Source organism: Vicugna pacos, unplaced genomic scaffold, assembly GCF_048564905.1.
Source record: "Vicugna pacos unplaced genomic scaffold, VicPac4 scaffold_21, whole genome shotgun sequence".
Lineage (NCBI taxonomy): Eukaryota > Metazoa > Chordata > Mammalia > Artiodactyla > Camelidae > Vicugna > Vicugna pacos.
The window spans coordinates 13863211-13886908 of record NW_027328742.1 but is presented as its reverse complement, the minus strand read 5'-3'; the positions used below and the strand labels follow the sequence as shown (position 1 = coordinate 13886908).

Below are 23698 nucleotides of genomic sequence, written 5' to 3'. Positions count from 1 at the left end.
TTCTGTCACTCATAGACAGTTAGGCTTTTACTCTGATGCCCTTGCAAAATGCCTCCTTTCCGAAAGGTTTATGGAAAGCACTTTTTGATAAGTACAGGTTTCTGATTTTCAGATCACACCACTGGGCTGGGTAAGAAATTCAAGAAATCTAATGGAATTTTTTATTTCATAAAACTGTTAACGAAATATTAGTTACATGAAATGGAGTAAACTGATGAATATAGTTCCAATTTTTGGTTTTATCTGAACTATTCCTGGCTTTTAATCTTTATTTTCCAGACATGAGGTAATCTTCCCCTGAAGCTAGTTATGGCTTACAGGAACTTGGTAAATTACACCTTTGTGAACAGAATTGAAGCATTTATCTTTTCCTTCTACCTGAGACCTCCAGGAAACTCTTAGGTTCCTAGCAACCTTTCCAAGTGAATGAGGAAGGCCACTTCATGGCAGCTGCAGGAACCTCAAGATATTTTGGAACTCAGGAAGAGAAAAATCCACCTGGGCCTGCAGGTACTGCAGGTTAGGGCTGGTGGTGTGGCTTTCCTGACCTTGGGAGGCCTTTAAAGGTTTAACTTGAGGTCCCTTATAAAAAGTTCCAGCAAGATCAAATTTAAAATAGCCTCTTAAAATATTCTTTTTTACAGAGTGGTGGATCTTCACATAGATATTCTTTGCACTGAACGGTTTGTCAGGAAGCCTGGAAAGCAAAAGTTAAGTTTTACTGTGACTGTGTGGTGTGCATGGGGTCCAAGGGAAGTGAGGGTCTTGCAGCGAAGGCTTCTGTGGGGCAAGACACAGTCTGAAAATGTGCTGATCGGTTCACACGCTTCCCAATGTGCAACATAGTGGTGTGGTGTTTTGTGACTGTGTCATGTAGTGGGGCATAGGTTGGTTTTCTCAGACACAGGTGGTGTTGTGTAAACAGAGATACAGCACATTGTGTCTGGAAAAAACAGTGGGAGTTTTGCAGCAACCTATGTGAATGTTTACAGTGTCATTAAGAATTGTTCACCAGATCGTAACACCCCTGGCACAATCTGGGGCAACCCTAGGCGGAAAGGTAACACCATGGTCAGGACAAGAAGAGGGAGATGACGCCTGTGGCCGACCAGTGTGTACAGTGGTGAGACTGGCAGCAGGGACACAAGTTGTCCTCATCATCATTGGAAAAGTGAGAGATGAGACCTTTCACATGCAGACACAGGTCCCAGTCAGTCACATTCTGGGCCAAGTGCAGGGACTGCTTGTTGCAGATCCAACCTGATGGCAGGCCTTGGGTGGGTGCACTCCTCACATTTACACTTGCCGCAGTCCTCACACCCGTAGGTGTGCAGCCCCGAGTCTTCCTTGCCAAGTGGTTTAAGCTCACCTGGCCTGAGCTCTGATCTGGGCTGCGCCTGGTTACTCCAAGGAGAAGGATGACCCAGCAGCCTCTTCTCAGAAGGGCTGCTGCTGGGGCTTGTCCTCACGCTGCTCTGGTTTGATTGTCTACTCAACTTCTTTGTCCCTAATATAGGATTGGAGAAGGTGACCCTGCACGTAGAGGCCTTGGCTAACTTCACACAAAAGCCCCGAATGATAGCCAGCAGAGTTTTACACTGTTGAACACGGAGTTCCCCCTAGTGTGGAAGACAGCTTTTCAGAGCCAGGTGGCATTAGACATACTGCCGGCTTCTCAGGGAGAAAGCAGTGTGATTACTCCTGCCACGCACTGTGTTCACATCCCTGATGAATCTGGAAATGCCCCTTCCCTTCTTGATGACGTGAAAACCTGGATTCAGAATGTTGACGGCGCTGACACAAATGCCCCTGAAGTTCGCTCTGACGTCCCTCATTGGTTTCCAAGTTTGTTTTCAATTCCTAAAAGCTGTGCTCTATGATTTCAGGAATATTTCAGCTATTGCTTGTGCTCATCAATGTTATTCCAGGGTTTTATATGTTTTTTAGCTTTTGATGTGCTATGTATCCTACCTTTGTCAAACTACGGTACAATCTCTAACATGACCCCTTTCTAAATGGCATGAACACGTGCATTTTTCCATCAGAAAAAAACCCAGATGAAACCCCAGTTCATTAGGAAGCAGTTTGGGGAGAATGGCGTCCACTTCCCACTTTCCATAGATATGGAAGGAATTCGCAGTGGGGAATATTGTCATTGGCGACCATCTGGTATTTGTAACTGCTTAGGTGTTCAAGGGTTCAGATGGCGTTTTTCCTGCTCTGGCCCACCAGGGTGAGGCTGGAGAGGACGGGTGGCTGGGTGGTCTGCCCAGCCCCCTGGTGGGGCTGTGTGCTTTTGCCCCCGACACCTCAGAAGTGGCAATTGGGTTTCTGTTTTCTGTCTCTTACTGTTCATAACTCACTGCAACTGCACACACAGGCACTCGTTTGTAGTCTCTTGTGGTTTCTTTGTGTTTTGCTGCTTGAGATGCAGGTCCTGGCCTGTGCCGGTGCTGCAGAAGGAGGCCCTGGGTCTCAGTCTGCATAGATATTAGAGACATATACCAGCCTGACTTTAAACTGCACACTTTTTTTTTTCTAGCGCTTTTCCACAGCCTCCCTTCCTGCACACCCTTTGTTCTAAGCACAAGAATATTAGAAGATTCCCAAAGCCAGAGGTCAACCATGTGCCCATAATGACATGCCCAGTGGAAGGAAGAGCTGCTTCAGCAAAAGCAAGGACAATTTTGCAACAATTTGTCACCCAGAATGTGATCTCCAAGGAAACCAGTGCCACTCCTTGAATTCAAGCACCCTTCCTTCTCTCCCTGGCAGGCCCACAGTCTTGGAGGCATTAGCCCACTGTGAGCTCCTTTGCCTGGCAAAGAAATAAAGCAGTCTTTTCTGCTTCATCCAAAACTCTGCCCTCAAGCCTCAGTTCAGTCATCGGGGTGAGGAGGCCAAGTTCAGGCATCACTTCTAAAGCACTTTGGCACTGGAAGCCCTTGCCTGTATTGACAGGCAGTGACAGTATTTAAGCATCACGTTGAGGAAGAAGAGGCTTTTCCTTATTCCTGCGTCTCGAGAAACTCCTCCCAGGCTAGATGTTGTCCCGAGGCCTTCAGTCACTGTAGCTCCTGAAAGCGCCCGTGGGCGATGGCGCAACTGAAGAGCCGGGGTCCTCAGGCGCTGAGCGTGCTTTTCACTTTCTCTCCGTGGGGGTCGTATCAACTCGGAAGGACCCTTGGTTCTGAGGGGTACAGGATATGTTCCCATTTTTCAGGGAAGAGGGAAAGTCATTTTTATCAAAGGAAAGCCAAGGTTCAGAAAAACTTAACCTGAGCAGTGAAATGATTAGTGCTTTATTGCATAAATCAAGACATATCAATGACAAAAAATAATAAATTGTGCCTGACATTAGTCTAAGTTTTTAAATAGCATCTGAAAAACCCACTTGGGGAAGCTGAGACTGCAAATTCAGTAAGGCCTTTCAAAACTTTATTTTTCTATTCTGTTTTCTTTTCCTTTTTTTTTTTTTTTAACTAAGGCTGTTCTACAGGTTAGCTGTTCCATTTCGTTGTATCCACTTTTAAGTTTGGTCTTTCCATTAGTGCTAATAAACTAGCTGTCAGTGATGAGAGCTTTCTAAAAAATTAGCAATTTAGAAGTTTTTCCAACTCAAAGGATCCATCATTGGCCATTGAAGAATAATATCTTAAGAGCCTATTTGCAGAAAGACCCAGCGGGGACTTTCCAGTCTACCGTGGGTGCGGGAGGTATCCTTGTTGACGGCAAACATGATGTAGCCCCCATGATCCAAAAGTTCATTCCCTAGAAAGTCTGAGAAAGTAAAGAACTTTGTTATATCAGTAATAAAGCAGCGAAGGTTGAGACAACAGAGGCCCCTCGTGGACTGGGACACCTTATGGCCAGCTCCCTTGAGAACCGGTGCAGACTGACCAGGAGGAGGCTTGGAGTTCCAGTCTGTTCAGCTGGTCTCCAAATTCACACTGCGCATGCCCCTCCTGAGTGGGAGAGATCAGGGAGTTTCCTCACTGGCCAACAGGCCAAGCTCTCAAGACACTGGACAGACAAAAAGAAAGTCTAATTTGACCAGCGGTTGTTCTCCTTATGACAAATGACACAGAAGACAGAGATAAAGAAAACTAGTGACAATGTCTGGTTGGGAAAAGATCCACAAACCAAGAGTAACTCACTGAATTTCAAACCAAGAACTGTTGAGTCCAAGGAGCTAACCCTACAAATATTTTCTCCTGCTAATAGAATTCTAGAAGAGGAAAATTCTTACCTTTCTCATTTCCAAAAGACTCTGCAGGCAGAGACTCAGGGGATTGACCTGGTAAGAATCTCACCTACTGCTGGCTTTTGTCAGTCGCCCCAGGCTCTCCAGCTGCAGCAGCTGTGAGTGAGGTGTGCTTAGCCAGGGAAGTTGCAGCTCATCCTCACTGTGGACTGTTGGGGAGGAAGAAGTTTTGCTCTATTCTTCTTGGTTCTTCTGGCCAGTCTAAGAATTACATTGACATGAAAGAGATTAACAGGGGAAAATCAAACAAAAGTTTAATAACATGTACACGTGGGAGAGACTCACGCCCCTGGAAGGCAGGCAGCCGAAGCCCAGCAGGAAGAGCCCTGCTGTCATTGCCAGCCCCCATGCCCATTCCTTCTCATGCTGCCCTGTGACCAGGCCCCAGGAGGGGGCCGGGCATGCACAGAAATCAGGACTTAGATCCAAACCAAATCTTGGCACCACAGGAGGGAAGACATTGGGGCTGAGTCTTGGGGAGCTTGTAGCAGAACCCTCTCTGCTGACACACAGGGAAGCTGAAGCCTGGGGCAGGAGGGGACTGTTCCGCCACTTATGTGATGTTGGACTTTGCGAGGCCCCATTTCACTCTCACCCTATGGAAGCCCCTGTGGGAGAGGCTGAGTCCAGCTCCAACAAAACACCCTGCAGCTCTGTGGTTTGCCAGTTCTGTGGCTCCACCAGCCCAGGGAACTTGGACCACTGTTGTATGTGGAGCCTCCTTTTCCTCACCCCTAAAATGGGCCTGACACCCCAGCTCACAGGACCGGCCATGAGGGTCTCACAAAAGGTCTGCTGAATGCTGACAGCCCAGGCCTTGGTGTGTGGCCTCTCTCTTCCCAGGCCTTGACCCTGGTCCCCCTGCTCAGCCCCCAGACTCACATCCAGATCACCCTCCACACTGGGTCCAGCATCACCAGGTCGGTGATGTTTTTGCTGAGGGAGAGGATGAACCTGGGTTCTGATCTCAGGGCCCCACAGACCCTTCCGTGAGAACCCCTCACCCTCAGCTCTGGGTCCACCCCACTGTTTGCAGGTGGAGAAGTCTGGGACTCTTACTAGCCTCCTCGATCTCCACACCCCTCGCCCTACAAGAACCCTGGCTCCTAGTCAACCCCCAAGACTTGTGTCAGCAAATCACAGGGTGTTTGAACCTTGGCTACTCCCATCACCAAGTCTACCTGCATCAGCTTTTCCAGGCCTTCCTGGCAGTCACTTGGAAGGAGGATCTTAGCTAACGTGGCAGTGGGAGGCGGGGCTGGAGGAGGGAGGCCCCTCCTCCCTTGATTTGGGGGCCTCCAGCTGGGGGTAGCGCCCTCCTGTGACCCTGCAGCCCCTCCCCTGCAGGGCGCTCACCCCCTCCCGCAGCCTCTCCCGGGCTCTGGAGGCCCCGCCCCAGGGCGCTGGGCTTGGAGGCTGCTCTTGCCGGAGTGGAGGACAGAGCCATTGAGCCTGCCCCCCTCACCCGGTTCCCCAAGCCCCCCGACCTCAGACCCTGACACCTGACCCGGGCACTGGTAGCTGTGCTACGTGCCCTCCAGCATGCTCTGATTCCAGAACAATCCCAGCGCTGGCACGCACTGGGTGTGTGACTTGGGGCTGCAGCCTAGCCCCCCGGAGCCTGTTTCCTCACCTGGCAAGTACTGGACGCCCACTTACCCGCCAGGTTCTCCTGAGGTCTCAGGGCCATGTCACTTTTATCCTCACCTCCTGCTGAAGCAGAACAGAAAGCCCCGCACCCTCCTACCTTTCTCCTCATCGCCGCTCTGTGAGGCTGGCCCCACGGGGTCATCCTCCCTCCATTTCCCGGCTGAGGAGGCAGAGGCCCGCCGAGGGGCAGTGGGGTGCTTCAGGGGCCCACAGAGGAGAGGCCATAACCCCTTCTCAGCCAGAGGCTCTGGGGCAGCGTCCCTCCCCCAGCCCAGCTCCGCCATCGGTGGGAGTTGTGCCCTTCGGGCTCCCAAGCGGTGACGGGCCCCCATCTGGGTGGAGCTGTGGATGGAGGGGACATGGGCCTTGGAGGCCAGGTTGCGGCCCCTGCCTGCCCCAGGATCCCTGCAGTCTCAGCCACCCAGGCTGGAAACAAGGCCATGCTGAAGCCTTGCCCTCCCCGGGAACAGCTCAGAACACCCCCTGCACAGCAGGCTTTCTTCATGCACTCAGGAACGTGACCCCTGAGGCACCACCTCTGACTCACAAGGTCGGAGGGGACAGGGCACTTTGCTTCCTCTTTCACATGAAGCTTCTGAAGTCATTCAGGAAGGATCAACTAAGCTCCCATCAGTTCCCAGACATTTCTCATGGGCCACCCGGGGCCTGGGTCGTTGCTGACTGGGGACCAAGGTGAGAATCCTGACCGTGACTGACCAGCACTGATGGTGAGTTGGGCGCAGTGTGGAGTCACAGAATGCACACATACCTGCCTCCGGTCCAGCCTCTAGGACCCAGGACTGGGCGGCAATATGCACACCTAGACCATAGGGCCCCTGCAGTGCTCATCCTTGGGATGAGAAGGGCGCCCTCCCCTCGGAGGTGCAGTGAAGACAGAATGGGCAGCAAGGACCTGGGCTCCTGAGGACAGATGGGGCTGGTCAGAGAAGAAAGTTCCCCCTACCCACCCCGTCCACCCAGGAGCCTGGAAGAAGCCACGTGCCAGCGGGAGGGACTAGAATGGGAGCCAGAGACCCGCTAGCGCTGCCATCCGAGTGCCCCCTCCTGGAGTAGCACGGACACACCGCATTCCCCGGGCCTCCTGCCCCTCCACCTTTCTGTGGGCAGAACACATCCCTCGTCCTGCTGATCCAGAGAAGATGGGGATTTTTCAGACGCTTTAGTGAGAAACTGAAAACCACATCCCACCACGTCCCCTTCCCTCCTTGACCCTCCCCCCTCCAGACCTCAGGCCTCCACGCTACCTCGATGAGCAGACCCCTGCTCCAGGAATCGGCTTTGCTACGCGGATCTTTACATTTCCAGAAGCTCTTCCTAAGGGGAAGGGGAAGAAGGAAGGAGAAGTTCAGAGAAAATGTGTGCATGAGGAGTTAAAGGGCAAATCCCTTTTACTTGAGAACATGGAGTGTTCAGACTGCCTGGATGAGGGTCTCACTGGGATTCTCTGGGCAGGAAGGTGCTGTGGGGCTGGGGATGGAGCCCTGGGGTTGGTCACCTGGGGCCTCCATTTCCATTTCTCCTGAGAAGATCTGTTTTCACCAGTTTGAGTTTCAGCTGGGCAGGGCTCTGTTGGTATAAAGAGAACACTAGAAATTCTCCAATTTGACTGCAGCCCCTGGGGCGTTTAAGAAAATAAATTCCTAAAGCAGTAGGAATGATGGCCTATTTCCCAAGGGGGCTTAGAGACTTGGCCCCCAACCCAGATCATGCCTGTCAAATTTGTTTCCCCCAGGAGGTGCCAGCTGCCTGGGGTTGGGGATGGCAGACAAATAAGTGACCCCACGTTGACTTTGAACTTCCTGTGGAGAGACACCCACCCACCCACGTAGAAACTGCCCCATGTCTCCTTCGGAGAGTGATTTGAGGCAGAGCAGAGAGGACTGCATTCAGGGAGCAAAATTTCCTGAGGACTGGAACCCTTGGGGAGGGGAACATAGCAGGCTTGGAGGTGGGAAGCTGCTGCCCTGCTTGCTCTTGCTTTAGTCCCCTCACTGTCTCAATTTGCCCTGGATGAGACACACCCCCAGAGAGCCCAGGGAGGACCTAGAAGGCACACAATACGTAAGACAGCAGGATGTTGAAAATCCACAGGAATGAAGTTAGCTCAGCCCGAGGAAGGAGACAGGTAGGAAGCATCCACCCACTGAGAGCTGGGAGTCAAGGTCAGCACGGCCCCGGCAGGATGGACCTGGGACTGTGCAGGGGCCTGGGTCGCAGACTTCCATCCAGAAAGCAGGCAGAGGAGAAGAGGCCATTCCCGAGATTCCAGAGACAGGCTCCACTGGATGGTCCATCCCATACCCTGGCCGCCTTGACCCAGTGCTCCACCACCCAGGCTTGCTCCTGGGCCACCACACTCAGCCCTTGTGGTAGGGGTGATGATGCAGTTGGCCACACTGTTCAGCTGAGTGATAGTGGCATGGATGGTGGTGCCATGTGCTCATTGCCAGGGCTGTTTTTCTGGGACTGGGTGAATCCCAGACATTGAGAGGGAGCCACTTTCTTCAACACCTCCCGGAGCAGAGGGAACATCACATGATCAGCGATACCTCATCTCTGCATCCCAGGTGGGGGTCACCAGAGTGGGAGTCCAGGACGTAGAGGACATGGCTGAAGCCTGGGTTTTTCTCTGTGCTGAGGGCACTAGCACCACACCGACTGTGGGACTCAGTACCCACAGGACCCAGCATTGATGGGTAAAGGAGAGGGGAATTTCCACAAGCCCAACCTCACTAACTCCAGGCTCCAGAGGGCAGCTCCACTCTGCTCAACCCCAGGGGGCATCTTCCACCATCCTGATCACATTCTGGTCTGACTCCCCAGATGCATGCTCCCCAGTGGCAGCTACACTCAGGCTGTTTGTTTCTCTCCCTGTGTTTAAGTGCACATCAGATATGTGATAAGTGCTAGGGCAGCTGAACCTCTGGGCATATTTCTGGGTGACCCTTGGACCTGGTTGCACAGGGTGACCTCCCCCCCCCCCCGCAACCAATGGGCCAGGCCCCACCCGCTCTTCTTTCTGTTCTACCTATTTAATCTACACATACACTCTGTGCGGAACATCCTGTTATCCTCCACCTCTGAAGGTGGACAGAGAAGGCTTGGGCTTGAGAGGGTTGCCCCGGTCACATGGTTGATTAGCGGTGGAGCTGCGGTCTTGGATTCTGGTCCCAGAAGTCTGGATCCTGGAAAGGATGGGGTGGGACAGCTTATTTCAAAGGGAAGCCCTGCTCCAGCACCCCCATGAGAGCCCACCCAGCAGCACATCCAGGAGAGTCAGCAGTTCTGCCGCCAGCCTTGTGGGGAGGCTGTGAGTTCAGACTGCTCCTTACTTGTCCCCTTCCTCCTGGTCATGTATCAGGGGCAGAGGGGCCCTGGGGCTGGAGCTGGCTCTGTCTCCAGTTTTGAGGCTGGAGATGGAATGCTGAGTGGACGGGCCCCGTTGCTCCGCCTCAGAGTGCGCCCCCACTGGGGCAGATGCTGCTTGTGCCACTACTGGAGCAGCTGGTGGCGGTGACGCTGGCTGCGGCGCCAGGGGTGCTGGTAAAAACAGAGAGGGGTTGTCTCCAGGCCCTAAGTTGACCCTTCCTCTGGCTCTCCAGCAAATTTTCAGGTGTGGGGTTGGCACAAGAGGAGGGTAAAGAGAAAGGTTCACCCACAGAACTGACTTTCCCTGTGTCTTCCCCCAAAAGAAAGCTCTGCTGCCTTCAAAAGGGACACACAGCCTCTGAACCCCAACTCAGACAGCTTCCCCTGCCTGCAGGCCTCCTACCCTCTGGCCCTGCCTCAGTGGGTGCTAGAAGGTTCACGATGACCCGGAAAAGGTGGGGCAGGTGCATCATGTTGGAGGGTACTGTATCTTGTAGCGTGTGGCTTGTGGAGTGTAGGCCAACTGTGCAGGGCTGCCAGGTGAGCTGCAGGTACTGATGCCGCTAGGGTCCCAAGGTACTGGAAAGGGCATGGGAGGTTTCTGCATGAACTAGAGTCAGAGGCCTGGCCTTTCATCCATGCTGAGCTCTCACACTCCCTTCTTTGGCTCTTGGACCCAGGTGGTGGCCTCAGCCCACTTCCACCCCTGTGACAGCCGTCCTTGTAGCGGGAGGGCTGGTCATGCAGTAGGCCTGACAGGGACCCGCTGTGAGTGTGGTCCTACCGACACCCTTCTCTCCAAGGCCATGGGCACAGCCTACCCCATCCTCCACGCACAGGAGCTTCAGGACTGGGCTGAAGGCACTTTTGTGAGTGGGTTGCTCCCCACTCTTCCTGCTCTGGCCCCCAGCTATGGAGGTCATGGAGGTGCATGTAGAGAGAGCAGGTGAGGGAGATGGGGCTGTTGGGGGGATGGGTCTCTCAGGGATCAGCTCAGTCCAACAGTCCTCTGAATCCCAGGGAGGCTGGGACCCCACCCACAGCGCTTTGTGACTCATTTTCTTCTTCAGGGGAATTAATAGATGTGTGAGCTCCAGGTTCTGTCCGTCTTTCCCCAGTACAGCCCCCGAACCTACTTTGTTCTGAGGAGACAGCAGCCCCTGTTGTGGATCCAAAGACCACCTACAGCTTTAGTTTGTCCTGTGATTCATCTGTGCGGGTGAATATGGGAGGTGCACCACGTCTAGAAGAGGCTGTGAGGGCATCATGGTTAAAGTGCTGTGGCATGTTCTTTTGCAAATGCAGAAAGGCCACAGGCCGGGGAAGGATGAGGCTGAGAGTATTTTCACTGGGGAGAGAGAAGGATGAATGTGAAGACACACAGCACGCCCAGTAGCCCTTTCTGCAGAGCCAGCGGCCAGGTGAGCATGTACCATGACTTCCTCCCATAAACCCTGTGGGGTCCATGCCTATACAACCCTGTCTTTGAGAAGAGCAAAGTGAAGCTCAGAGAGGTGTGGGAACTTCCAAAGGTAAACAGATTAAGGTGGGATTGTCACCACCATGCTGTGCTGGGACAGGCACTCACCTGTCACACTGCTCATGCAGGACCTGCTGGGAGCAGGGAAGGCCTGATGGGAGCACAGGAACACTGTGATGGAGGTGGCGTTTCTACCTGGGAGAGCTGGTACTGGGGACTCTGTGATTCTTTTTTGTGCTTGCTTTGAGCGTCAGCATGAAACTGTCCCATCTGGGAACAGGGCTGTCCCCTTTCCACACAGATGCACAAGGAGAAACATGTTCACACGGGTATCACCATAAGCCACCAGAAGGATCAGGATCTGGAGCTCAGACCAGATAATCCCAGCACCACAGCAACTGGTACAAGAAGAGGACCTGATTGCCCGCCTGAAAAATTTCTAGCTTTAAAAGTATGTTTAATTAGGGGGAGTGATAAATAATTGCTCCCTTCAAAATATTCTGTTATCTGAAGAACAATAGCACCTCTGCATTATAAGAACAACATTTCAGTTAGCCGTCAATAACCATCAATACAGGTATGAGAAAACAGGGTGTTAGGAATTACAAAAGGGTCTCAAGATGATGCAGGTCAGGACTGAGAACTGTCCAAAGCATGGGCTGCATGACATTCCTTCTAAGCTACCTGAGGCTTGGTCTGCTCCTGACATGGAACAGACGGTTCTGAGAAAGCCACGCTCCTCAGAGGACCCCAGGGAGTTGAGAGATTTGGGTTTGGATTCCAGACCAACCCTGATCATCTCTAAATATGGGATTTGAGACTCTTCTGCATCTGATCCAGGCGTGGTTCCAAGGAGTGAGGCATGATCCAGGCAAGAGAGCAGTCACGGCTGGATCAGAGCATCACCAGTGACATTAACAAAGAGACCAGGGCACTGAGATTTCCAGTGATTTAGCGTCATGGCTGGGACGGGTCATGTGTTCTCCGGTGAGTTCTGAACATCCAGCACTGCTCCCAAGGATCTGCAGGGGGCGCGCGAAGCCAGCAGGTCTTAGGTGGTGGGGCGCATGCGCATTCCGCGACAGCCGTGGTCGGCGTCCTCCCCGAGGGCGACGCTCCTTTTCCTCGGGGCGGAGCGGGCGGCGCCACGGCGGCTTCGGGACCGCGGGGCCCTCGTTCCTGCAGGAGGAGGACGCTCCTCGCTCGCTGTCTGAGGTGATGCCGGTTTCCCCGCATGCTAAGCCAGCTTCACACCGGGGTGTGTGTGGACCTGGCCGAGCTGGGTTCCCAGTCCAGGAGGGAGGGGACGGGCGCGCCGGCGGACCCGCTTCGGCCGTTGTCCTCAGCTGCTGGGACGGGGTGAGGGTTCGCGCCCCTCGTTCTCACTGCCTGGGCCCCCCTTCCCCGTGTGGTCGGAGGTAAACACCACAGGTCACTGGCGGGGACTCGGGAGTAACGTGAAGGGGGCTGAGAAGTTACTGACACGGGGAAAGAGGTGTATGAAAACACATTATATTGACTTTTCTATTTTAAGTGTGTCAAAGTCAGAGTTTATTATGCTTTTAATTTCCTGCCTTTAAAGGAATACAACTACTTATTTTGTACTTAAAATAGTTTATATTTAAAATGTGCTTCTTAGCTTATCTCATTTTCAAGGCAAAATACTGCCACGATCGACATTTTCTCATAATGAGAAGGAAAAGCCAGGCTGGACTAACAAGATAACCCTTAAATCTAAGTGTAATAAGTGTCAGTTTACTGATCTAAGTACTGCTGGGCTAACTCATAAGTCTGAAGTTTAGTAAGTGTTGGTTTACTGGGCTAACAAGTTAACGCATAAGTCCTAGCCCAACAAGTGCCAGTAACTGGGTTCTGGCCAGCAGAAGTCCCACTGAGACGGAATGAATTACTCAAGACTCTGTGGAAAAAGTCAAGAGAGGGAGAGGGAGTCGGGAGCCAACTCCACGAGCCTCTCAAATGCCCCCACATTTATTGTGCACAATCAAAGGAAAAATCACTAACAGTTGTGTGATGGAATGCAGGAATTTAAGGAAAGACAGGGTGGGATTGAGATTGTAGAAATCACAGTGAGTACAAAGGCTTTGTTTATCTTCGGGGAAGTCATGGGAAGAGGGGAACAAGATATATCCCTATAGCTATGTTAGAAAAGACCACCAGCCCAGCCAGCTCCTTGTTTTGGGCAAAGAAGACTATCTAACAGCAGAGACACCCAGTGTTTATAGCTGAGGGCCTGGGTGGTTGCTTTGCAATGAGCAGAGTTCTATCTAAAACCTCAACTATGCAAGCAAGGCATTGTCTCTGCTTTTTATGGCCAGGAGACTGGCGTGCGGATGCACAGGTGCCTGGTTGCAAGGCAGTCAACTGAGCACATTTGCTCTTCTTTAAGGAGACGAATGGCTGGGGTCTGTTACAATTTGTTAACCCAATCATGGGCTCCCAAAAGTAGCATGATCTGTTCCTAATAGATAAATTCCAGTGTACTGATTCCCTGCTTTTGCTGTTCACACCTTACTGGCTATAGCCCCATGCTTGCAATTAACTCTACAAAACCTAATGCACAAGGTTTGGAGGTGCTCAGAGCTTCAGAGCAGAAGCCCCTCTGAGCCCGCCAGTGTAATAAATCTGAGTATTCCAACCCTCCGAGTGGTGCTTGTCTCTTGTGATGCTGACTTTGTCCACACGTCTGGTAATGGACATCTGAGGTGTGTAGTTATTAGAGAATCTGCACCTGCTAGCCCCAAGATCTGCGTGAATCCTCTTCAGTCATGTGCAGGGCTGGGCATCTGAATTCTCTGTGATTGAAGTGAGTAATAGACATTGACAATTAATTCACTGATTTCTATACAGAACACTTTAAACATGACCTCAGTTTAAAAATCAATACTCCTAAGCACTTAGTAAAATGTTTCACATGAGAGGTGTTCTGTTCCATGTAGAGGTATCATTTGCCATTAGTCACAGTTCATAAGTCCTAAGTAACAGACATCCGCCTTGTGATGAGTCTAGTTTTATCTAAAAGTCTTAGAGAGAAGAGGTGAGTTATGACTTCTCAAATTCAAATTTTATAATCGGCAGTTCTCTTGATTTTGCCTTTGACCCAGTGGTTTTTGAGATTGTGTTAGTTAGTTTCCTCGTATTTGTGGAGTTTTTTAATTTTGTGCTGTAATTGATTTCTAGTTTCATTTCATGGTGCAACAAAAGATTCTTGGTATGATGTCAATCTTCTTCAATTTGTGACATAACATGTGATGTATCCTGGAGAATGTTTTGTTTTCACTTGAAAAGAGTGTGAATTATTCTGCAACTGGATGAAAAGTTCTGTGTATGTCTGTTAGGTCCATTTGTCTAAAGTGTTGTTTAGGTCCAGTGGTTGTTTATTGATTTCTGTCTCAATGTGCTATCCGCTGTTGATAATCAGATAGAGAGATGCTAACTATTGTACTGCATTAAATTTCTCCTTTCAGGTCTGTCAATGTTTGCGTCACATATTTAGACGATCTGCTATTAGATGTGTATAAATAGTTGCAATTGTTATAACTTCCTAGTGAACTGACATGTTTATAATTACATAACACATTTTTTGTCGCGTTTTTGGCTAAACGTCACATTTGTCTGGGACAAGTATAATAGCCACTCCTGCTTTGTTTCGGTCACCATTTTCATGGAATATCTTTTACCTTCACTTTACTTTCAGCCTATGTGTGTCCTTAAATCTAAGATGAATTCTTGCAGACAGCATATAGGTGGATCTTGGCTTTTTAATCCGTTCAGCCACTATGTATCTTTTTATTAGGGAGTTTAGCCCATTTACAGCTAAAATAATGTTTGATCAAGAATGACTTACTGCTGTCATTTTTGAACTTTGTTTGTCTTGCAGTTTTTCTCTCTTTTTCTTTTCTCTTTCTTTTTTCTTTTGTGGACAGGTGTAGTATTCTTAGTGGGCAGTGTTTCTTTACCTTGCAATATTTTGGCTTATGTTATCCCAGTCTTTTCTGGCCTCCAAAACACCGGCGGTGACAGTCCCCGTGGCGCTGAGCCGCGGGCGCGTCCTGCTCTCGGCACAGATTGGACTCGCAGGCCGATGAGGGGGTGACTGTCTCCGCGCTCCCAGGATCTCGTGTGTTGGGGGAAGCCGTGTGGCCGTGTGGCCGTGTGGTCGAACAGCATCCGCCTGTGCCCCTCCAGCCGCGGGGACCGACCCGAGCCGATCGGACGCGGCCTGCGCCATGCCGCCGCGGGGGAAAGGGACAGGGTGTCCCGCGCCCGGGCCGCCGGCGGCTAGGTGGTCCGGCCCTCGTCTGCGTCCCTTGGACGACTGCTCCTGAGGCGAGGAGCGGCCCGGGCCCAGTGCGGTGAGGCCGGGGATTGGCGCGCTGGGGTTCCCGGTCGTCGGAGGCGCCTCCTTGGATGAAATGTTTTCTGAGTCCCGATGGATCCGGAGACGTGGCTGGGCCGGCCCCTGTTGGCGCGGGAGGCCAGGGAGGGCGCCCCCCGGCCCGTAAGCCTGCCCGCGTGGGTTCCGGTGGCATTTGAGGGACCGAGACTTCATCTGGACTCGGGGACCGGCACGGGGGCGTCCTGCGAGGGATGTGGGGGAGGCAGGCTTTCCCCGGCCCGGGGCCCGGGGCCCGGTGCTCGGGAGCGGCCCCTCGTGGGGGGGCCCTCTCGTCGGAGGCGCCTCTGTGGCATCTCCCCAAGTCCCCGGCCACGCGGGCGAGAAACGGGCAGGGCGTCCCCGGCCCGATCCCGATCCCGTCTCCCTCTCGTCCCTTCCCATTCCCACTGCTCCTCCTCCTCCTCCTCCTCCTCAACCCCTCCCCTCGCCCCTCCCCCTAAACCCTCCCTCGCCCCTCCCCCTAAACCCCTCCCCTCGCCCCTCCCCCTACCACCCCCCCCCCGACGGTCGATCAGATGGCCCCCGAGAGCTTCGGGTCTGCCATTAATGGGGGTAGGGTTGGGGGCAGGTGGCCGGACCGAGATCCGGGGGCCCCCCCTGCAAATCGTGGACCCGACCCGTTTCCGGGCGCTGTCATTTTTTCTGTCGTGTCGGGCATTTTGTGCCAGCAGATAGGTGGTAACACGGTCTTCCTCGGTGTCTGTCACCGATTGTTGGGTCTCCGGACGCGTGTGGGGTTTTGGGCTTTTTCTCTGCATGAGGCCTGGCCTGGCAGCATCCGATTCTGCTTCTGACACTCGAGCCGCCCGCCCGGGCCTGCGCGCCGGCTCTCGTGTGTGCGTCCGGCTGACGTGGCCCGTGGTGCGGCCTCCGGACTCCGGTGGCCCGAGGGCGGTGGGGTGAGGTGGCGACGTGGGTCTTTTACCCCGCGTGCTCCCCGTCGCAGGCACCCGGTGGTGGCTGGCACGAGCCCACCCTCATACGCTCCGTGCCGCGTGTCAGGTATTCTCCGCCTGGGGTCGTTGGCCGCTCTCCTTGGAGAGGACCGAGGAGTGGGTGGCGCCTGGTGAGGCTGAAGCAGGCCCCCTCTGGTGGTTGTCCTCGCCGCGCCCTCCCCTCTGGGGCTTCCCTGCCCCATGGCTCGCTCGCTCGCTCACCTGACTGATGCGGTGGTGTCATGCTCTCCCGGGCCGGGCCTAAGCCGTGCCAGACGAGGGACGGGACGTTCATGGTAAACGTGGCCTTTCTTCTCGCTCTGCCTGCGGGCCCCTCGCCTCTCCTCCGCCGCCCGTGGGTGGCGGGGCAAGGAAGGGGTGCGGACTCCGGCCCGACCTCGGTCTCCCGTGCCTTGTGGTGTTGGCGGGGCCGGGGTCTTGTGACGCGGCAGACACTCTCGCCTCCTGGCCTGCTCGGCGTCTTGTCTCGCGAGGGGCCCTCTCCCGCAGTGGGGGAGGGCTGCTCCGCCGCCACGCCACGTTATCCCCTGGTCGGGGTGTGAGCGTGTGTCTCGCCTTGGCCCTCTGTGGTGCCCCTGGGGCGCTCCAGGTTGTCCCTCAGGTGCCCGAGGCCGAGCGGTGGCATCGCTCCCGGTCCCCAGCGAGTCCTCTCGGGTAACCCCTGTGGTGGCCGTGTGTCCCGAGCGACTCTTGAGGAGCGCGGAGGGGTCGAGATGGTAAGCGAGGCGTGGCCGCTCCCCACCCGCGGTGGGGCCCGGGCCGCCTCCTGATCGTCGCCCTCACCCTGTACCGTGGGGGACTGATGTGGCCGGGCGCACGCCGGGTGGGTCCCCCTCTGCGGGGTTCGCGCCCGGGCGTGGGAGCGAACGTGGTGGGGCCGGGTGATGGGCCGTTGTGGGCGCGCGTGTGTCTCGTCCCCACGCGGTCTTGGGTGCGCCTCCCCGCGAGGCGGCACGGGCTTTCCCCGGTCCCGACCGCGAACGCTCGCTTTTCGGCCCGCCGCTTACCCCTCCCGCAGACCCCTCCCGCCCAGCCGAGCGCTGGCGTCCACCTTGGCGGACTGCCGTAGGCCTGAAGGGGGCACGCTGGGTAGGGGGCGATGTGCCCTCGGTGAGAGGAAGCCTTCTCTAGCGATCTGAGAGGGGAGCCTTGGGGTACCGGACAACCCCCAGCCGCCGCTCCTCCACCCAGAGCGTGCAGTCACCACGGGGGTGACTGCCACAGCGTGTGGGCAGGGCCCCGTCGCTTTGGCGTGTGGGTTGCGCGGGCCCCGCGGTGGGGCCGTGTGCTGCTCTTTGCCTGCTGTGGCGCGCGCCTCCCCCCTCCGAGTCGGGGGAGGGTTCTGCCGGGACGGGCCCGGCGTCTGGCGCGGGGCCGTGTGTGCGCGCGGCCTTTGCCTCACCGGCGCGTGCCGTGGGGGAGGGGGAAGGCGGTCCACCCCGACTCTGTGCCCCCCCCGTCTCCCCGCCGCGAGGAGCCACCCCACCTGTTCTGGTCCCGAGGCGCAGCCACCGGTGGCGATGCGTGGGCTACGGGTCGGGCCGCCTCGCTCGGGAGCGTTTCCCCGGGCCGCGAGGCCTGGGGGCGAGCCAGACGAAGCTGGATGATGTGGCGTGGTGGACGGACAGACGAGACAGACGGACGAGTGAGCGAGCGGAAGGGGCTATCCTCTAGAGTTGGGGGTTAGCCTGCTGCGCGCGAGTCCCGGCGGCGGGGCCGGGGTGTGGGACGAACCGCCGAGGGTTGGCGGAGGCCGGCCGGCGTCCTGGGCGTCGTGGGGCCGCCCCCGCGTGTGGGGGCGGTGGGATCCTGCGGTTGTTTCCCCGGCGGCCCGGTCGTGTCTCGGGATTTCCTCTTCCCTGGGCTGGTGCCCGCCCGCACCCCCCACCCCTGCTGCGTCCGTCGCTCTTGCGCGCGAGCGGCCCCTCCCCGTCGTCGGCGGCCCTCCCCTGCCCGGACCGATGGCCACCCGCGCCGAGCCTTCCCCCGCCGACCCCGCGCCCTGGACCAGAACGTGGCCTCACCGCGTGTGGGTGCTGTCCCTCCACTGGAGGTGGCCCCGGGTGAAGCGTCGTCGGACCCGCCGGGGTAGGCGGGGTGCTTCAGCACGGCACGGCACGAACGTTTGGGTGTGCGTCGGGGCAGGGCAGGGCAGCGCCGGCCCGTGCGGCGGGAGAGCCTTGCGGTGGGCCGTTCTGAGGCTCTGCGGTGTCGGGCGAGGGTGGCCCTGAGCCCCCGTGAGGGTGCCGTGGGGTGCCGAGGAGAGAGCCAGTCGGCGCCTTGGGTGCCGCGGGGCCGCCCCCGTGCCGGAGGGCCTGTGGCGCTGAGACCCCGTGTCGCACCCCGGCGGCCGACTCGCGTCTGCGCTGCTGGCGCGGGCCCCTGGCGGTGGCTCCACGGCCCTCCTCTCCTGCTTGCCGGCTTCCAGGCGGCGTCGCCCGTCCGCGGGCGCGCCGGCCGTGGGCCTCTGCTTCCTCGCTCGTCCTGTCCTCTCTCCGTCCGTCCGTCCTCTCCCCCGTCCGCCCGTCCCTTGGGGCCGCGCCACGGCGCGTTGCGCTGTCTGCGTCCCCGGGCCCGTGGCGGTCGGCCCCCTCGCCGCGGTGGCGGCTCGGGGGGCCTTCGGGGCCGGCTCCGTCCTCCGCCACCTCCCCTCGCGCCGCGCCCCGCGCCCCCGCTGGCGTCTCGCGCACCCCGCGTCCGGCACGGACGGTCCCGTTTCCGCCCCGCCGCGCCGCGCGCTCCCCCACCCCGGGGCGTGCGCGCGCGTGTGTGCGCGCGCGGTCTCGCCTACCTCGCCTACCTGGTTGATCCTGCCAGTAAGGAGCATATGCTTGTCTCAAAGATGAAGCCGTGCATGTCTAAGTACGCACAGGCCGGTACAGTGAAACTGCGAATGGCTCATTCAATCAGTTATGGTTCCTTCGGTCGCTCGCTCCTCTCCTACTTGGCTAACTGTGGTGATTCTAGAGCTAATACATGCCGACGGGCGCTGACCCCCTTCGCGGGGTGGGATGCGTGCATTTATCAGATCAAAACCAACCCGGTCAGCCTCCCCCCAGCCCCGGACGCGGTTGGGGGGCGGGCGCCGGCGGCTTTGGTGACTCTAGAGAACCTCGGGCCGATGGATCGCACGCCCCCCGTGGCGGCGACGACCCATTGGAACGTCTGCCCTATCAACTTTGGATGGTAGTCGCCGTGCCTACCATGGTGACCACGGGGGACGGGGAATCAGGGTTCGATTCCGGAGAGGGAGCCTGAGAAACGGCTACCACATCCAAGGAAGGCTGCAGGCGCGCCAATTACCCACTCCCGACCCGGGGAGGTAGTGACGGCAAACCCTACAGGACTCTTTCGAGGCCCTGTAATTGGAATGAGTCCACTGGAAATCCTTTGGCGAGCATCCGTTGGAGGGCAAGTCTGGTGCCAGCAGCCGCGGTAATTCCAGCTCCAAGAGCGTATACTAAAGTTGCTGCGGCTGGAAAGCTCGGAGTTGGCTCTTGGGAGCGAGCGGGCGGGCGGGCGTTCCGCCGCGAGGCGAGCCGCCGGCCGTCCCCGCCCCTTGCCTCCCGGCGCCCCCTCGATGCTCTTAGGCGAGTGTCCCGCGGGGCCCGTAGCGTTTACTTGGAAACAATGAGCGTGTTCAAAGCAGGCCCGAGCCGCCTGGATACCGCAGCTAGGAAGAATGGAATAGGACCGCGGTTCTATTCTGTTGGTTTCCGGAACGGAGGCCATGATTAAGAGGGACGGCCGGGGGCATTCGTATTGCGCCGCTAGAGGTGAAATTCTTGGACCGGCGCAAGACGGACCAGAGCGAAAGCATTTGCCAAGAATGTTTTCGTTAATCAAGAACGCAAGTCCGGAGGTTCGAAGACGGTCGGATACCGTCGTGGTTCCGACCATAAACGATGCCGGCTGGCGAGGCGGCGGCGTTAGTCCCATGACCCGCCGGGCAGCTTCCGGGAAACCAAAGCCTTTGGGTTGCGGGGGGAGTATGGTCGCAAAGCTGACACTTGAAGGAATTGACGGAAGGGCCGCGGCAGGAGTGGAGCCTGCGGCTTAATGGGACTCAACACGGGAACCCTCGCCCGGCCCGGACACGGACAGGATTGACAGACTGCTGGCTCTTTCTCGAGTCCGTGGGTGGCGGTGCATGGCCCTTCTTAGTCGGTGGAGCGATTTGTCCGGTTAATTCCGACAAGGAGCGAGACTCTGGCATGCTAACTCGTTACGCGACCCCCGAGCGGTCGGCGTCCCCCAACCTCTCAGAGGGACAAGTGGCGTTCAGCCAGGCGAGATCGAGCAACAACAGGTCTGTGATGCCCTTAGGTGTCCGGGGCTGCACGCGCGCTACACTGACTGGCTCAGCGTGCGCCTACCCTACGCCGGCAGGCGCGGGTAGCCCGTTGAACCCCATTCGTGATATGGGGATCGGGGATTGCAACTCTTCCCCAGGAACGAGGAATTCCCAGGAAGTGCGGGTCATAAGCTTGCGTTGATGAAGTCCCTGCCCTTGGGAGGCCCTCGGATCGGCCCCGCCGGGGTGGGCCCACGGCCCTGGCGGAGCGCCGAGAAGACGGTCGAACTTTGACTATCGGGAGGAAGTCAAAGTCGTAACAAGGTTTCCGTTAGGTGAGCCTGCGGAAGGATCATTAACGCGCGTGCGCAGCAGAGCGGCGCGAAGCGAAACGAGGGCGCCTGGCCAGCGCCTTCGCCCGCCCCGCCCGCTCGCTCGCTCGCTCGCTTTTCCCACCCGTGCGGCGCGGGACGGTCGGACGGACGGACGGGAGAGGGAGGAGAGGGCGGCCGGAGGTGTGCCGCGGGCGGGCCTGCCCCGCCTGCCCGGGCGGGCGGGTGGCCTGGCCGGTCGGGACCGGGCCGGGCCGGCGGTCGTCCCGGAGGGGAGGGAGAGGGAAACAGCGGCGGGTTGGCGTGCAAGGGACGGGTTGTGGGGCGGCTCTCGTTCGCCTCCCTTCCCCGCCCGTCTCCCCCCGCCCGCCCCCTCCTCCTCCTGCGCACCGCGTGCCCCCCCCACCCGTGGTCTCGGCCGGAAGGCCTCCTGTCCCGAGGCGACGCCGCGTCTGCCCGCGGCGCCTCCGGCGACCGTGTCTCTCTCTCTCTCTCCCCGCCCGGCCTCCCCGCCACTTGCCGAGAGGAGGGTCCGAGGGCTCTGTGGGCTGTGCCAGCCCCCCTCCGCACGCCGCGCCCTCGTCTTTCCGGCGCCGGCCGCCCCTCGCGGCCGCGGCCGCCTCCGGCTGCTCGCCCTGGGCCGGTCCCCACGGGTCGTCGTCGGCCCTCTGCTCCTTCGATCCCGCCGCCCCGCCTTGCCACGTGCCTCTCGGCTTCCCCCCCCACCCGAGCGAGCTTCGGGCCTCTTTTCCCCGGCCGGGCCTGCCGGCCGGCGCACGCCTCTCGCCTCTCGCTTCCCGCCCCACACGCCCAAGGCGCCCCGCCCGTTGTGCTCCGCGTCGCATCGTGGGCCCCCCTCGTCCCCCGTGGCGAGAAGGGGGACCCCGGAACGCGGTTGCGTGTTGGTGGCCCTGCAGGGCCTTTGTGTTTGGGGGTGGAGGTGGGAAGGAGGGCGGGCGGTCTGTCTGGACGCGGGGGGAACCGGGTAAGGTTGCCGTCGGCACGCGTTGGCGGTGTGGGACCCGGTGGTGGGGCGGGGGCCGGCCGGTGCCCGGTGTGGCCCCGTGTCATTGGCCGGAGTGTGGCGGTCGGCGTCGGGGCGGTGGCCGACGGCTGGGGCCGGGGGGTCCTGCCGTCCACGACTCGCCCGCCTCGCCCTCTCCATGTACCTAGCGCGTCCCGGCGCGGAGGTTTAAAGAACCTTAGGGGGGAGTCGCCCGTCCGCCTTGGGGTCGGGGCGGTCGGGCCCGTGGGGACTCGGGGGGTCCGTCCCTCGTCGTCCCCCAGACTCCGCCTCCCCGGGGCCGGGGCACCGCGCCACGTCGCTCGCCGCCGCCGCGGGCGTCGGGTGGGGCCTGGCCCGGCGGCCCGGCGGACGGTCGGTGGCCGCGTGTTTGGCGCGCCCCCAACGCGTCCCTGCGGGAGGCGGGAACCCCCGGGCGCCTGTGGGGTGTCCGAGCCGGCACGCGCCGTGTCGGTGCCGGCTGCGCCCCGTTGTGAAACCTCGCCGGCTTCCCCTTTTTCCGGGTCGACGTGCGGTCGACCAGAAGCAGAGGCTCCACACGGCTCCAGCGGGCCTCGCACGGGACCACGAGTGTCCCATGTGGTTCGCGTCCCAGTCGCTCCCGCGACCACGGTGGATCCCGTTGTGTCCTGCGGGCTACGCGGCCCCCTCCGTCCTTGTGGATCTCCGAGTGGTTCCCCCCACCGAGGACGACCAGCCGTCGCAGCCCTGTCATCTCCACCTGTCCCATGTGCATCGCCGAGCGTATCCCCCCCCCCCCTCCCCGAGGTCGACCAGCCGTCGCGGGCCTCTCGGTTCCCCGCGGCTCATGGGGATTCCCTAGTGTCCCCTGGGGTTCGCGGCCCACTCGCTCCCCTCGGGCCGTGGGATTGTGCTCCGTGTGCCTATGCGGCTTACCTGTCCTCCTGTGGCCCCAAGGATCTCTAGTCGACCGGGCGTCCTTGGGTTATTGAAGGGTCTGGTTTGCTTCACGTCATGTAGGGATTTTTATTTTGCATGCTTGGCTTAAGTCTGTCTGTCTGTAGGTATGTGTGGTGTGTGTAATGCATGCGTGTACGTCTCTATGGACTTCATATATAGTACAGTAGTCCATGAGGTCCTTTACGAACACACAAACAGAAAGGAAGTCATTTCACTCCTGCTCTTAAAACAACCCTACAAATCTATCAACTTATTCTAAGTTAAATTCCATACAGTGGCCTCAAGTTCCTCTATGAGTAAACCCTCTATTACCTACAAGTTCTTATCTCCTAAGACTCCCCCATCCTTCACTCTCTTCCAGCCTTGCTTTCTATTTCTCAAAAGCAGCAGCCCTGCCCCAGCATCAAAATACTTGAACTGTCTTCCCTTGAGACACTCTTCCCCAGATATTTGCCAGGCTCACACTCTCGTCTCTCGTAAGTCCCAATCAAATGTCATTTTCTGACATTTCTTATCACTCTCTTTTAAATTCCATATCCTCTTCTGACCAACCATCCCCATCTTTATTATTCTGCTCAGACCCTGCTCTGTTTTCCCCAAGACTTACAGTCATCTTCTAACTCTAGTTTTATTAAGTTGTATATTTTTCCCCACTAGAATGCATTAACCACGGACCAAAAAAGATTTCTTTGCTTTTTGTTGACTGCTGAATCCCAAAGTAGAAAACTGTTCCTAACATCCAATTGGCACTTAATTAATATTTCTTAAGTTAATTAATGGGTAATTACTTTTATCATTTGAGGCAGGTTTTCCCCGAAGTATCATCTACTTCTATCCGAGCTCCAACTGCTCAGGACAAACCTTCCTTCAAGTGGACGCCCCGGGTCATGTCTGAGGTCACAACTCAGATCACAGAGAAGCCAAACCACTTAGTTGCCCCTGAGGCCAGCTGCTTACCTTGGTCAGGAAG

The 23698-nt window shown here is 57.3% G+C and overlaps 1 pseudogene; it reads right to left on the bottom strand.

The window, feature by feature from the left end:
• Window positions 1–719: 719 nt before the first annotated feature.
• On the bottom strand, window positions 720–22543 carry LOC140694355 (uncharacterized; annotated as a pseudogene).
• Between the last annotated feature and the right edge of the window lie 1155 nt (window positions 22544–23698).